The sequence below is a fragment of the Homarus americanus genome, unplaced genomic scaffold, assembly GCF_018991925.1.
Source record: "Homarus americanus isolate GMGI-L3 unplaced genomic scaffold, GMGI_Hamer_2.0 scaffold45698, whole genome shotgun sequence".
Lineage (NCBI taxonomy): Eukaryota > Metazoa > Arthropoda > Malacostraca > Decapoda > Nephropidae > Homarus > Homarus americanus.
The window spans coordinates 2,637,782-2,650,174 of NW_024735554.1; the positions used below are offsets into that span (position 1 = coordinate 2,637,782).

The window sequence follows — 12,393 nt, forward strand, 5'->3', positions numbered from 1 at the left end:
ATGTGGAGGGAAGAGAACCTTATAGACTCTGAAGATACAAGAAGATGTAAGAGTAAAGTTAGAACAGGGAAGTACAGGGGGGTTGATTGAAAGCAGGTGGGCTATCCACCTGGTGGGGACGAGTTTGTGGCGCACCAGGCGCAGCTGCCCCACTAGTCCATGGGGGGGACCCTCCAGGTCTTGTGTCTATGGAGGGAAAAATCCCCATCTTTTTCTTTATTGTGTGTATATTGGTAGTGGATCTGGTTCTATCTGGGTTTTTATACTTCTTGGACACCAGTTGTGTGATGTATTATTGTTGTCTTGTGTAGTATGGGGTCCTGTGTTTGCTGGATTTTTTCCCGTATTGCATTTGCTTGGGTATGTATTCTGATGTTGAGTGCATCTATTTTGTGTGTGTATATCTTGAACTGTTGTACAGTCAACCCTCACTTTACGCGGTTAAAGTAACCCACAGGGTGCAGCGGAAAGTGAGGAACGCGTAAAGTGAATAACGTAACATATGGGATTAATTGAAATAGATTCCGGGCCGCCCCCAAACTCCACTTTTTGACGACACACAACTATGTTGTAGTAAAAATATTATCTTAACTTTATGATGGTATGCACACACAATTAATAATTAAGAGAAATATCAATAATATTAGGTGTTTTAACACTTACATTAGTAGAAAAGATGGCTGGGCACACGGGGATGGGCGGTTGGTTCCGAGGCAGAGGGCAGATTAATTATTGGCCCTCACCTGTATCACTTGTATCAATTGTATCACTATCCACCACAGAGGCTTGCAGGGCCTCTTTGTCAAACCCCCCAAAGTCCATATAAGTCCATATCCTCACTATAATTATCACTATCACTGACTTGGGCCAGCTGTGGTGGGTGGCGGGTGAAGAACTCGGTAATGTTTTGATGACTGGGAGACCTTGTACGCACCATGTTCGCGCCGCTTACACAACATGGCGGATGGCGGGAGGTTTGGATCCAAAAATGGCGCAGCTCGCCAGCCGCTCTCTGCGTCATGGGGTACACGCACCGCGGAATGTGAGCATGTTAGGTTCCGGCAGGGCACCGCTTAAACGTGGAAACGCGGAATGTGGGACCGCGTAAAGTGAGGGTTGACTGTATACAGTACTGTAGTAACTGTACAGTGGTCCCTCGGTTAACGAAATTTCAGGTAACTAATTACCTTCCATAAGAATCTTCAATTCGGTTAATGAACAAAAATTTGATTAACGAAATCCTTACGAACATCACGTTTTGTTGTGAGCATCAGCTGATGGGCTAGTCTGCCAATTCAGTTATCTGTTCTATGTTTACATTTGTTTCCAGTGGATTAAACATCAAGAAAGTTGTGCTCTTTAATATTTTTGCATTTTTTATATTAAAATTATTAGTCATTTAAGATTTATTTAACATATTGATAATATATGCAGTACAGGGAACTAGTTTTTTGTGCGTCCATCAGATGCTTGACTCGGCTACAAGGCGTCAGTTGGGCTCTGTTGACAGTGAAGTGTACTGTACATCTATTTTGTTGGTGTCTTGAACATTTTTGCATTTTTCATTAAAATTATTGGTCATTCTGAAATTTAGTTAACATATTGATAATATATAGCACAGTGCAGAGTTGATTTAAATAAAATAATCTTGAATTACACCTAGTGAACTTAAGATTTTATTGGTGAAATGACGGCATCAAGCATGGGTCCCCTGAAAGGTGATTTCTTCTCCATCACCACTTCCTTCTCTTCTCCCTTCTCCTCCATCCCCACTTCTAATTCCCATCATCATCATCAAACAGGAACCTTCTACGAACACTCCTCAAAGTAAGTGTACTTTACCTGTGCTGCATTTTTTTTTTTACTTTGTATGTACTTTTCTGTGAGCTGGAACCAATTACCTAATATCCCATTGAAACAATGGATTCGGTTAACGAAATTTTCGGGTAACGAACGATCCTATGGAATGAATTGTGTTCGCTAACCGAGGGACCACTCTATATGGAGATCTGTGTTTAGCCGCTCTTCTTAGGGCTATATTTTGCACAGCCTGTAGTTTTTGTTTGTTTGTTGGTTTTTTATATTGTGTCGAGTGGAATTCAGGGGTATTATAGATGAAGTCTAACAAGTGCTTTGTACAGGTGTTGCAGTGTTTAGGTTGCGGAATCGTCACGGTTTCGTCAGTCGTGCTTTGGCTATTGCAATTCTTTCATTGATGTGTGGGAGGGTACCAGTTCTTGTAATTTTAAGGCTTAGGATTTTTCCATTGCCTGTGTATGGTATGTGTTGGTTGTTTATGATTATCGGATAAGGTTTTGTTTTTACAATACCTGTATAATTTTGAGTGTGCATGTTTGTTTTTATTTTCCATTTTCTTTCATAGTTTTTCATGGTTTAAATCTCTCTGCTTATTCTTATTGCCATCATTTGTTTTGATTTCCCTGGGTATTGGATAATTTGGGTTACAGCATCTGCATATTCAACATATTCAGAGTTCCTTGGTTTTGGTATGTCTGCTGTATAAATAGTTTATAAAGTGGGTGACATATTGCTGCCTTGTGGCACTCTAATATAAAGGTTAAAAGTTTGTCCTAGATAGTGGCCGATGATGAATTTGGTTTCTCTGTTGTCTAAAAAGTTGCAAAGAAGAGCCATGATGTTTGGTGGCATGTTGACTTGGATAATCTTGTATTTTAGTCCTTCATGCCATACTTCCTCAAAGGCATTACTGAAGTCCCTTAATATTATGTTGCTGGCTTCATTTGCTATGGATTCATAAATTAAGGCTATTGCAGAGTTTGTACCTCTTTTTTTTAATACCGTGTTGTCTCGGGTTATATTTATCTTCGTAGTGTAAGTACTTTCTTAGTCTGTGGCTTATTATTTTTTCCAAGATTTTACCGGGTGTTTCGAGTAGAGAAATGGGTTTGGGCTCTTACCTTGTTTGGGTATGAGCGTATGAGCCTTACTTTTGCTGGAAATATCAGGCTGCTAATGAGGCACCGAAAATTTCTGCAAGTTTTTTTATCATTGGTGGTATGTTTTGCAGTGCGGTTTTGTTTATTTGGCTAATTCCCGGTGACTTGTTTTTAAAGCTGGTTTTTGTCTTAGCACTCTCCTTTGTGATTATTGGAGTAATTAGTGGGTTGCTTTTATCTGATGGGTTGAGGTTGATTGTCCCAATGGTAGTCATTTCTCTGTGTTCTGACTTAGGTGTGTGTTTTGAAGAACAATGGTTCCCAAACTACAGCTCAAACTGAGTTGATGTTCTATATAAGTAATCCCAACTATCTGGCTAACCTTCCACAAAAGATTCTCTTTGGGGCGTGGCTTCATAAAAGTGTTGCAGATCTCTTGAAACTGAATGTTCCAATCACCCCAGACGAACCCATTAATGCCATTCCTCCTTGGCTGGATATATCAGTTCCTATTAATTACACTCCTGTTGGTAGTAAGCAAATGTTAAACACCGATGTGGTGAGATGTGTCACACTAGAAACTATTAACAGACACATAGAGAGTATTAAATCAAGTGAATGTTATGCTTTTACTGATGGTTCTGTGCAGACAAACACAGGTAGAACAGGCTGTGCAATTGTAATATATAAAGAAAAAGAGATAAAGAAAAAGATGATAGTGTCAAACAAGCAAAGGCTGAACAACTGGGCCAGCACAACACAAACTGAACTAACTGGAATCTACTTGGCCACAGACTACCTTAAAGAAAATGGAGGTGGGTGATATTCTGTGACTCTCAAAGTGCTTTGAAATCAATGAACAGCCTGCCAGGCTCTATGTCTAAAGTTGTATGTGATATTAAAAGGAATGTGATAACTGCCAATGAGAACAACTTTCGCATCGAATTTGTGTGGATTCCGTCCCATGTTGGAATCAGGTATCATGACCGTGCTGATAGACTGGCCAATGAGGCATGTAAGAAAGAAAATGTTGACCGTGACCTTGGCCTGTCCAATGCTGTAATTAAAAACACTCAAGTCAGAGTCATGAACTCTGATCTAGAAGAAGTGAGAACTGCAGAGAGACCTGGCAGTTGTAGCATTAGTAAATATGACAAATTTTGTGAAGAGAGGTACCGGTATGGCCAGCATAAGGACAGAACCAGACAATGTGATGTAGTCGTGGCCAGAATTAGGCTAGGATACAGACACCTGGCAAGTTAGTAACGCTGTACCCATACCGGAACACTCAGCATGTAAACTTTGTGATAAATCTTTAAAGCATACACTTGAACACTATATTATTGAATGTGACACTGTCAAAGACTTCAGGCCACCTGACTTATTGTATCTTGAACTTTGTAATTACTACATTGAATCGGGGGTGCTTGAGGACATTCTTGCTGTTTATCCCAAATTTGTTAGCCCACACTGATTAGTCTTCAATTAGAATATGACTCCAATGTATGTGAACCACTGACCTATATATACTGCTAATGAATATGATGTATGTCTTTCTTTGTGTACGAACCTCTGTCCTGCATGGCAGTGAACAGTGACATTACCCACATGAATTTGACCTATATATAGTGTCAATGAATATGATGCATTTCTTTGTGTATGAACCTCTGTCCTGCATGGCAGTGAACAGTGACATTACCCACATGAATCTGACCTCTATACATATAGAGCTGTTAATGAATATAATGTATTTCTTTGTGTATGAACCTCTGTCCTGCGTGGCAGTGAGAAGTGATACTGCCGGGTACGTGATGTTTGGGATGAGATGGAGAAAGGAAACTCACAATGTGCTCTCTGTGTACTGCGCACATCATTGTCATTCCTAAAAATCCCATTTAATTCATATTCCGCTACATAACATTGAAATCCACCGCGCTTGTAGAACCTCAGAAAACGGGAAACATTGATAAAGGACAACTCACCTACTCAATGTTACTAGACCATGTGTTGTATTGTACCCAGGTACAGTTATAGCATATTAAGTGTATGTATTCATAGCATTAAGGAGAACTCAGGGTATGCATAAGATGAATGTTAAAGTCCAGTTGGGCCGGACTAGTGTACTGTAAGACTAAGTGTGGATCTGGGTTTGAAGGTTATACTATTTACGTCTGTGAGCGTGTAGCGAACATAACTCCAACAGATATCATATGAAAATACATGAGAACAATGACCTGGAAAAAGGATAAATGTATCAGAACTATGTGAGGTGTTGGAAATGATCCAGAAACTATACTTGAAAGGAAATATCTTGTATGCGTCGGTATGAACTTAATACACCTCGTATCCTCACGTGACATACCCACGACAGGTACAGTGATCAGAGAATCTTATGTCTGTGTTCAAATAGTGCAATGTGTGAGAGGAGGATCCCTCATTACAATTTTAAGTGAAGTTGATACACCCCCGCCATGAACCTTCAGCCTTTGTTTCAAGGTGCGTCATGTACCCGCTCCGGGTGTGCACGTGGATATTATAACCCAGTGAATTTACCCACGAAACTAGCAAACCAAGACCTTACCTTAGAGGGTAATTTAGGATTAAAATATGTGTTTATACGGCATGAGTGACAATATACCGAAAAGTGTTCCGGTGAGAACCGTAAGAAATAAAAGTAAAAATTAAAGATTGGAAACTGTAGGCCTATGCGGTGAGGAGCGGCGGGCAATGCCCTCAGTATTTCCCGTTCTACCATCACCGCAGGTCAGTGTCCTAGCGGGCTATATCCCGCCCTATAATTAAGGTTTATATAGAAGTTATTACAGTTTAAGGCTTTGCCGGATATATAAGTGTTATAATAATGTGTTAGGGGGTGTGATAACCGCCCGTCAGGCATTATTTCTGAGTATTTCCCGTTCTACCATCACCGCAGGTGCCATGCGGTCGGAGTGCCTTGCCGCCCGGCCGCCATTATCCCTCTGAGCGTCACAACAGGTGGTGACTACTCCCAGTTATGCCAATCCACTGTGAACCTGTGGATTACCAACACACCACTCCAAATGAGTAGTCACAAATAAAGAGACCGTGAGAAACTCTGCGGTCGTCACTTGGAGCGACCTATAATACCAGGCGTAGAAATAGTGCTGGTATGACTCTAGGTGAAGCCCTCGTCTCTACCCACCGAGGGCGGTGTGCGAACGAGGTGCCTGTTGGTTATTCTTAAAAGTCGCAAGGAGTCCCATACTTGCAGGTATGGAGTGTAACATGTGTGTTGAGATGGTGCTACTATGTATGATAACCGATGGTGCTATATTCCATAGCCTACAGGTGGAGCAGTCTGATGTGTAAAGGGATAGTGTAAGAAGGAATGATCGAGGTAAGGTGGTCACAGTTTATTATGCAATAAGTAGGTGGATGACACGCCATTAATGTAAGAGTCTGGGGCCCATCTGGGTAACCAACATTTTCGTTGTTCTTCCGAGGAAGACCCATCCATGTGTATGTTTTTTACCAGCATGCTTTATAAGGAATAAATTAATTAAGACATGTTATGGTTTCACCCTTCTTTACCCTTATCGATCTGGTCAATGGAAAACCTAACCCAATGCCTAGTCCACTCTGCACGCTACCTAACGAGCTACATGCTGTCCAGAGGGGGTCTGGTGGCAGCGACCCTTAGAAATTAAGATTAGAGTTAAGTATTTACCCTTAGTATTAATGACCCCCGAATCTGGCAGTATATCTGTATACATGTTGTATTGGATGTACAATGTAGCTTGGTTCTGGGAAGGCAGCGTGGTTACAAGCGTTGAGTAGAGAGAGCTGGTTGGTGAGGGTGCTCAGAGGAGGACAATCTTGTGGGTCGCCATGCTCGCCGGCGGGAGCGAGGGGCGCCAGGCAGCGGCGGAGGAGATGGTGTAGCTTGCTGCGGCTGTAGCTAGAAGAAGAGAGAATGGTCACCACGAGGTCAGGTCTTAAATAGCGGAGGTAGGCGTGGCTTAGTAGTTGACCTCCGTCATGTAAGGCGGCGCTGGTTGACCAAGACCACGAGGCATACACTGGGGAATTCGCGGGATCGGCTACTCAGCGACAAACAGCGTTTGTAGGGGAGAAATCCACTACACCACCAACACACATAGTAACTGGAAAATTAATTTCTGAAAAATAGAAATTGTACTAAAAATAAAAGTGCCTAAATGCTTGAGACAATTACTTTATGAACCGTGTATGCCAACCTTCATGAAAGAATGAAGCTCCACCCAGAGAAGTAGTTCCTGAAGTATTTGTAAAATACTTACATAAGTATGGAAATTTCTTGCATATAATTGTAGAAAATTTGAAATTGTATCAATTTCTAGTTAGGTTATTAGTCAATTTCCCAATAAAATGATACTGGGGTATATTGATCTTGTTACTATGCCAAAGAAAGTAGTTCCACAATGTTCAGTTTTATATTAGGAGGGATAGCCCTCACTAGATAGCAAGTTCCTCATAATTAATAGATAATGTATATAAGTAAATAACCCAAACGACTTAATCGTGAGAGGGAAAAACTTAAGATCAATTTGCTATAGAAGAAAACTTGGCTTACCTCTATACTTTAACAAACTTATCCTGGCAAATCAGTCAAAAGTTGATGGTTGAGATACTATTAATTACTTTATTTGGGATCTATTGGGAAATCATCTTGAATTAGACGCACGAAAAACGCGAAAATAAATATAAATAGTTAAGATTGTCTAACCCCTTATGTTTGTATTTTTGCAGTAATTGAATGGAAATGAATAGAGTTTATAAAGCCAAACTTGCTTATTTCCATCACATGCCTCTCATTATTAATTTGAACAATTTTATTTTAGCATACTACAAATTATAGAAAGAGTAATCATTTTACTTGATTATAAAATTAGGTAAATAACATAAAAGAGAAGGTTCAGCACAATGATGGTCAGTCAAGTAAGGTCAGGGTTAAGGATGATCATGTCCGTGCATACTTACCTGGCACAGGAGATACCGTGATCACAAAGGCGGTTTTCCCAGGGCGAGGCTCACCATTGCACTCCGGTGATGCTGACCCTTGCGATTAACCCAAATGTGGTTAACTCGGGTGTGCAATTTTTGTTAGCGGGGGACTGCGTTCGCGCTATCTCCCTTATACATATCATTAGGGATCCTCTATGAAATATAAGGTGCAGCGGCGTATTTGTACCGCTTAACAAGGTCTCGGTTAATAAATAGTACTCGATTTATTATTAAGGGCCAGCGATGCAACGAGGGCCGAGGACGAACAACGGCCCGCCCACGACCGCGGCAGCCAACGGTATGCATCCCAACAAAGTAAGTTTTTTTTTTTTTGGAGGGGAGGCGGGGTGGGATAGTTGATTTGGTCGGGTATGTTAGGTTTTGGTTAGTTGAGAGGAAGATTGTTAGTACGGTCGGGTGTGTTAGGTTTTGTGTTTGGGGGGATGGTAGTTTAGGTCAGGTGTGTTTGTTTGTTTATTTATTTATTTATTCGTTTGTGATTATAGTTGTCTCTTCCTTCGGTGGGTGCTGCTTTTATATGTTGCCTCGTCCTTTGTCGAGTTGCCTGGCAGATCCCCGTCGTTCCTCCCTTTCTTGGGGGTCATCAGGTTACTATATTCTGGCTGTATTGCTAGTATGGGGGGTGAGGTGTGTTTGGTCTGTTTAGTATGGAGGGGTTCCTGTTTCTGAGTCTGCGTGGGAGTATGATATTGTCAAAGTATTCCTGCCATTGAGGGTGAGTGGTGAGGAGGGTTTCTATTGGCCTGTCGCCTAAGTGTGTCCAGTAAATGTTAAGTGGTGGGATGGAGCTAAGTTTATGTAGATGTATGTTTGAGGTGAAGGATGACCAGTGTGTGTTGTGTATGAACCGAAGTGCTTTATTTTGAGCTACTTGTAGTTTCTTGGCGTTTGTTGGTGCAGTTAGCTGTAGTGTGTTGGATGCGTATGTCAGTAGTGGTCGTATGAGTGCTTTGCATAGGTGTGTTTTGGTTGATGCGGTTGTGAATCTGCGAATGTTTCCGAATGTTTTGTTTGCGATTGCTGCCTTCGTCCTGATGCGAAAGGCCATGGCGAGGTTGTGGTCGAAAGCGACTCCTAGGATTTGTTTTTTGTACGTTTGGCAGGAATAGGTGTTCGGTTGTCGAGGTAAGGGTTAAGGTACATGTGGCGGGGTTGTTGTCTGGTGCCAAAGTAAGTGATTTGTGATTTGTTGGGGTTTGTTTGAACTCTCCATAGCAGCTCCCATTCTGTGACCAGTTTGAGCTCCCTGTGTGCTGTGTCTGTGAGGTGGTCTAGTCCTTGTTTGTGTCCGACTAGTTGGGTTACGTCGTCGGCGTATTGTATAGTCAGGGAGTCGATGTTTATGGGGTCAGGCAGGTTATTTGGGTAGAGAATGTATAGTATTGGGGACAGGACAGATCCTTGTGGGACTCCTGCGTGCAGTGAGAAGTATTCCGAGTGTGTGAGGTTAAACTTTATCCTCATTTGTCTGTCTTTTAGGAAATTGCATAGGAACTTCTGTGACTGTTGGGGGAGGTTGAAGTTGGTACCTATTTTGTATTTTAATCCGTCGTGCCACGCTGTGTCAAAGCCTTTTTCTACGTCTTTTGTGATGAGTGCTGTCTTGTATCTTTCGTTAATAATTGTCAGTTTTATTTTAGCTAATGGTGGATAGAAGTGATTTAAGAAAATTAATGAGATTATAGATGACGGACCAATCGTATGGTGTTTTTTCCGCCATCCAGTCGATTATTTTCATATGAATCAGTAAAGCGAACCAATGAATTAAGGAATCGAAGCACCTCGTGTTCGCCACTCGCCAGGGATCATTAGAGTTACGGCAGTGGTGCCGGCAACATGTGTGCGTGTGTGTGTGGTCATACAGTATTTGATCGCTATTTCCATGTTTTACTTTTGCTGTTTGTGGATTAACTCGTGTTTGTGGCGTCGTGAGGACTTCCAGGACTCTACGTTGTGGTTATTAGCAGTTGAGTGAAGGTAAGGTGATAACAAGTGTTGTACTGTGTGGTCCAGGGAGGAGGAGGCGGTAGTGTAGCTCTCCGCCGTGTGTACAGGAGTTGTGGATGCCGTGGCTCGGACAGAAAATACTGCTATTAAGATGGCTATTAACCAAAGATAGCATGTGGTATAGACAGATAATACTGCTATTAAGATGGCTATTAACCAAAGATAGCATGTGGTATAGACAGATAATACTGCTATTAAGATGGCTATTAACCAAAGTTAACATGTGGTATAGACAGATAATACTGCTATTAAGATGGCTATTAACCAAAGTTAGCATGTGGTATAGACAGATAATACTGCTATTAAGATGGCTATTAACCAAAGTTAGCATGTGGGTAGACAGATAATACTGCTATTAAGATGGCTATTAACCAAAGTTAGCATGTGGTATAGACAGAAAATACTGCTATTAAGATGGCTATTAACCAAAGTTAACATGTGGGTAGATAGATAATACTGCTATTAAGATGGCTATTAACCAAAGTTAGCATGTGGTATAGACAGATAATACTGCTATTAAGATGGCTATTAACCAAAGTTAACATGTGGTATAGACAGATAATACTGCTATTAAGATGGCTATTAACCAAAGATAGCATGTGGTATAGACAGATAATACTGCTATTAAGATGGCTATTAACCAAAGTTAGCATGTGGGTAGACAGATAATACTGCTATTAAGATGGCTATTAACCAAAGTTAGCATGTGGTATAGACAGATAATACTGCTATTAAGATGGCTATTAACCAAAGTTAGCATGTGGATAGACCTATAATACTGTTATTAAGGTGGCTATTAACTAAAGTTATTATGTGGATAGACATATAATACTGCTATTAAGATGGCTATTAACCTAAGTTAATATGTGGTATAGACAGATAATACTGCTATTAAGATGGCTATTAACCAAAGTTAACATGTGGTATAGACAGATAATACTGCTATTAAGATGGCTATTAACCAAAGTTAGCATGTGGGTAGATAGATAATACTGCTATTAAGATGGCTATTAACCAAAGTTAGCATGTGGATAGACCTATAATACTGTTATTAAGGTGGCTATTAACTAAAGTTATTATGTGGATAGACATATAATACTGCTATTAAGATGGCTATTAACCTTAGTTAATATGTGGTTATATGAATAAAATCCTAGAATTACTATCGGTACATTGTCGTTGCAGTGCGGGGTACTTATCCACCTGTACTAGGACCTTGATTTTGTATGAATTTATTGAGTAAAAATCATGCATACATACATACATACATACATACATACATACATACATACATACATACATACATACATACATACATAAGGGTTATCGGCCTGGTTATGTCATGTTAAACACCTTGTTCAGTTGAAGTTTTTGTTAGGGTAAGAGTGGTAGGTATCGTCACCGGGGCCCATATGCTGCTATTGCTGAAGTAAATTATGTAATGGGATCACTAACCAACATTTCCAATATAATTATTTGCCCTTGATAGTGTAAATACCTAGCGCGTCACTTGGATCAATTCAATTCAATTTCAATTGTTTATTCCTAGGTACCCCTGTACAATAACACCAGATGCATCTGGCAAGTGTCAAGTATATACAGTATAAATATTATAAAGGGGTTTACTAAAGCCTAAGGAAGGAAGGATATTCCTTTAACACATAATCAATGTTATCTACATAATATCTGGCCAGTATGGGGAAGATCATCGTGTCTCCGTAATAGGGTCGTGGAGTGGTGGTCCAGTAGGCGTCACGGAAGCGTTGTGTGTGGGGACATCTTCGGAGGTAGTGGATAAGGGTGCGGCTGTCGGGACTTCTGCATAATGCACAAGAGCGTTGCTCAGGGGATGCGGGGATACCGATCTCCCAAGCAAAGTCATACCCAATGCTGATACGGGCAGCAATCACGTCCCTTTTCCGCAGCCCTTTCCCATAGACATACGAGAGGTCAGGAAGTTTACGGAGGACATCGTACCAGATGGGCGGGGAGTCCAGAGGGATGGCTGCTTCCCGAGCTTCTCTCTGTTTGCGGCGAATTTGGGTCCTAAGCTGTAAAAGTGTTCGAGGAACAACGTAGTCAGGTGTGGCCTTGTTGCAACCAGTCTTGGCAAGGCCATCTGCTGCCTCATTCCCCAAGATACCGACATGACTGGGTATCCATAGGAATGTCACAGGACGGCCTGCATCCTGAAGTGTGGATATTATCCCTCGTATTCGGAGGATGAGGTCCTTATTTTCCCCTGATCCAAATGCGATCCCGTCGAGAGCAGACCTGAAATCGCAGCAGACAAGCAAAGGGCAGAAACCATGTTCTTCTTCCTCAGCGAGAAGGGCAGCAAGGAGGGCTATTAGTTACGCCTGAGTGGAGGATGCCCCGTCAGAAACTCTGAGACAGTTTGATAGGCTCAGGGGCATCAGGACGG

General features: G+C 41.3%; 1 non-coding gene across 1 annotated transcript; it reads left to right on the top strand.

The window, feature by feature from the left end:
- The first annotated feature begins 7,908 nt into the window (after positions 1 to 7,908).
- LOC121871559 lies at positions 7,909 to 8,071 on the top strand. Its single transcript, XR_006089892.1, has one exon. It is a non-coding gene; the product is annotated as a U1 spliceosomal RNA (small nuclear RNA).
- Positions 8,072 to 12,393: the final 4,322 nt, after the last annotated feature.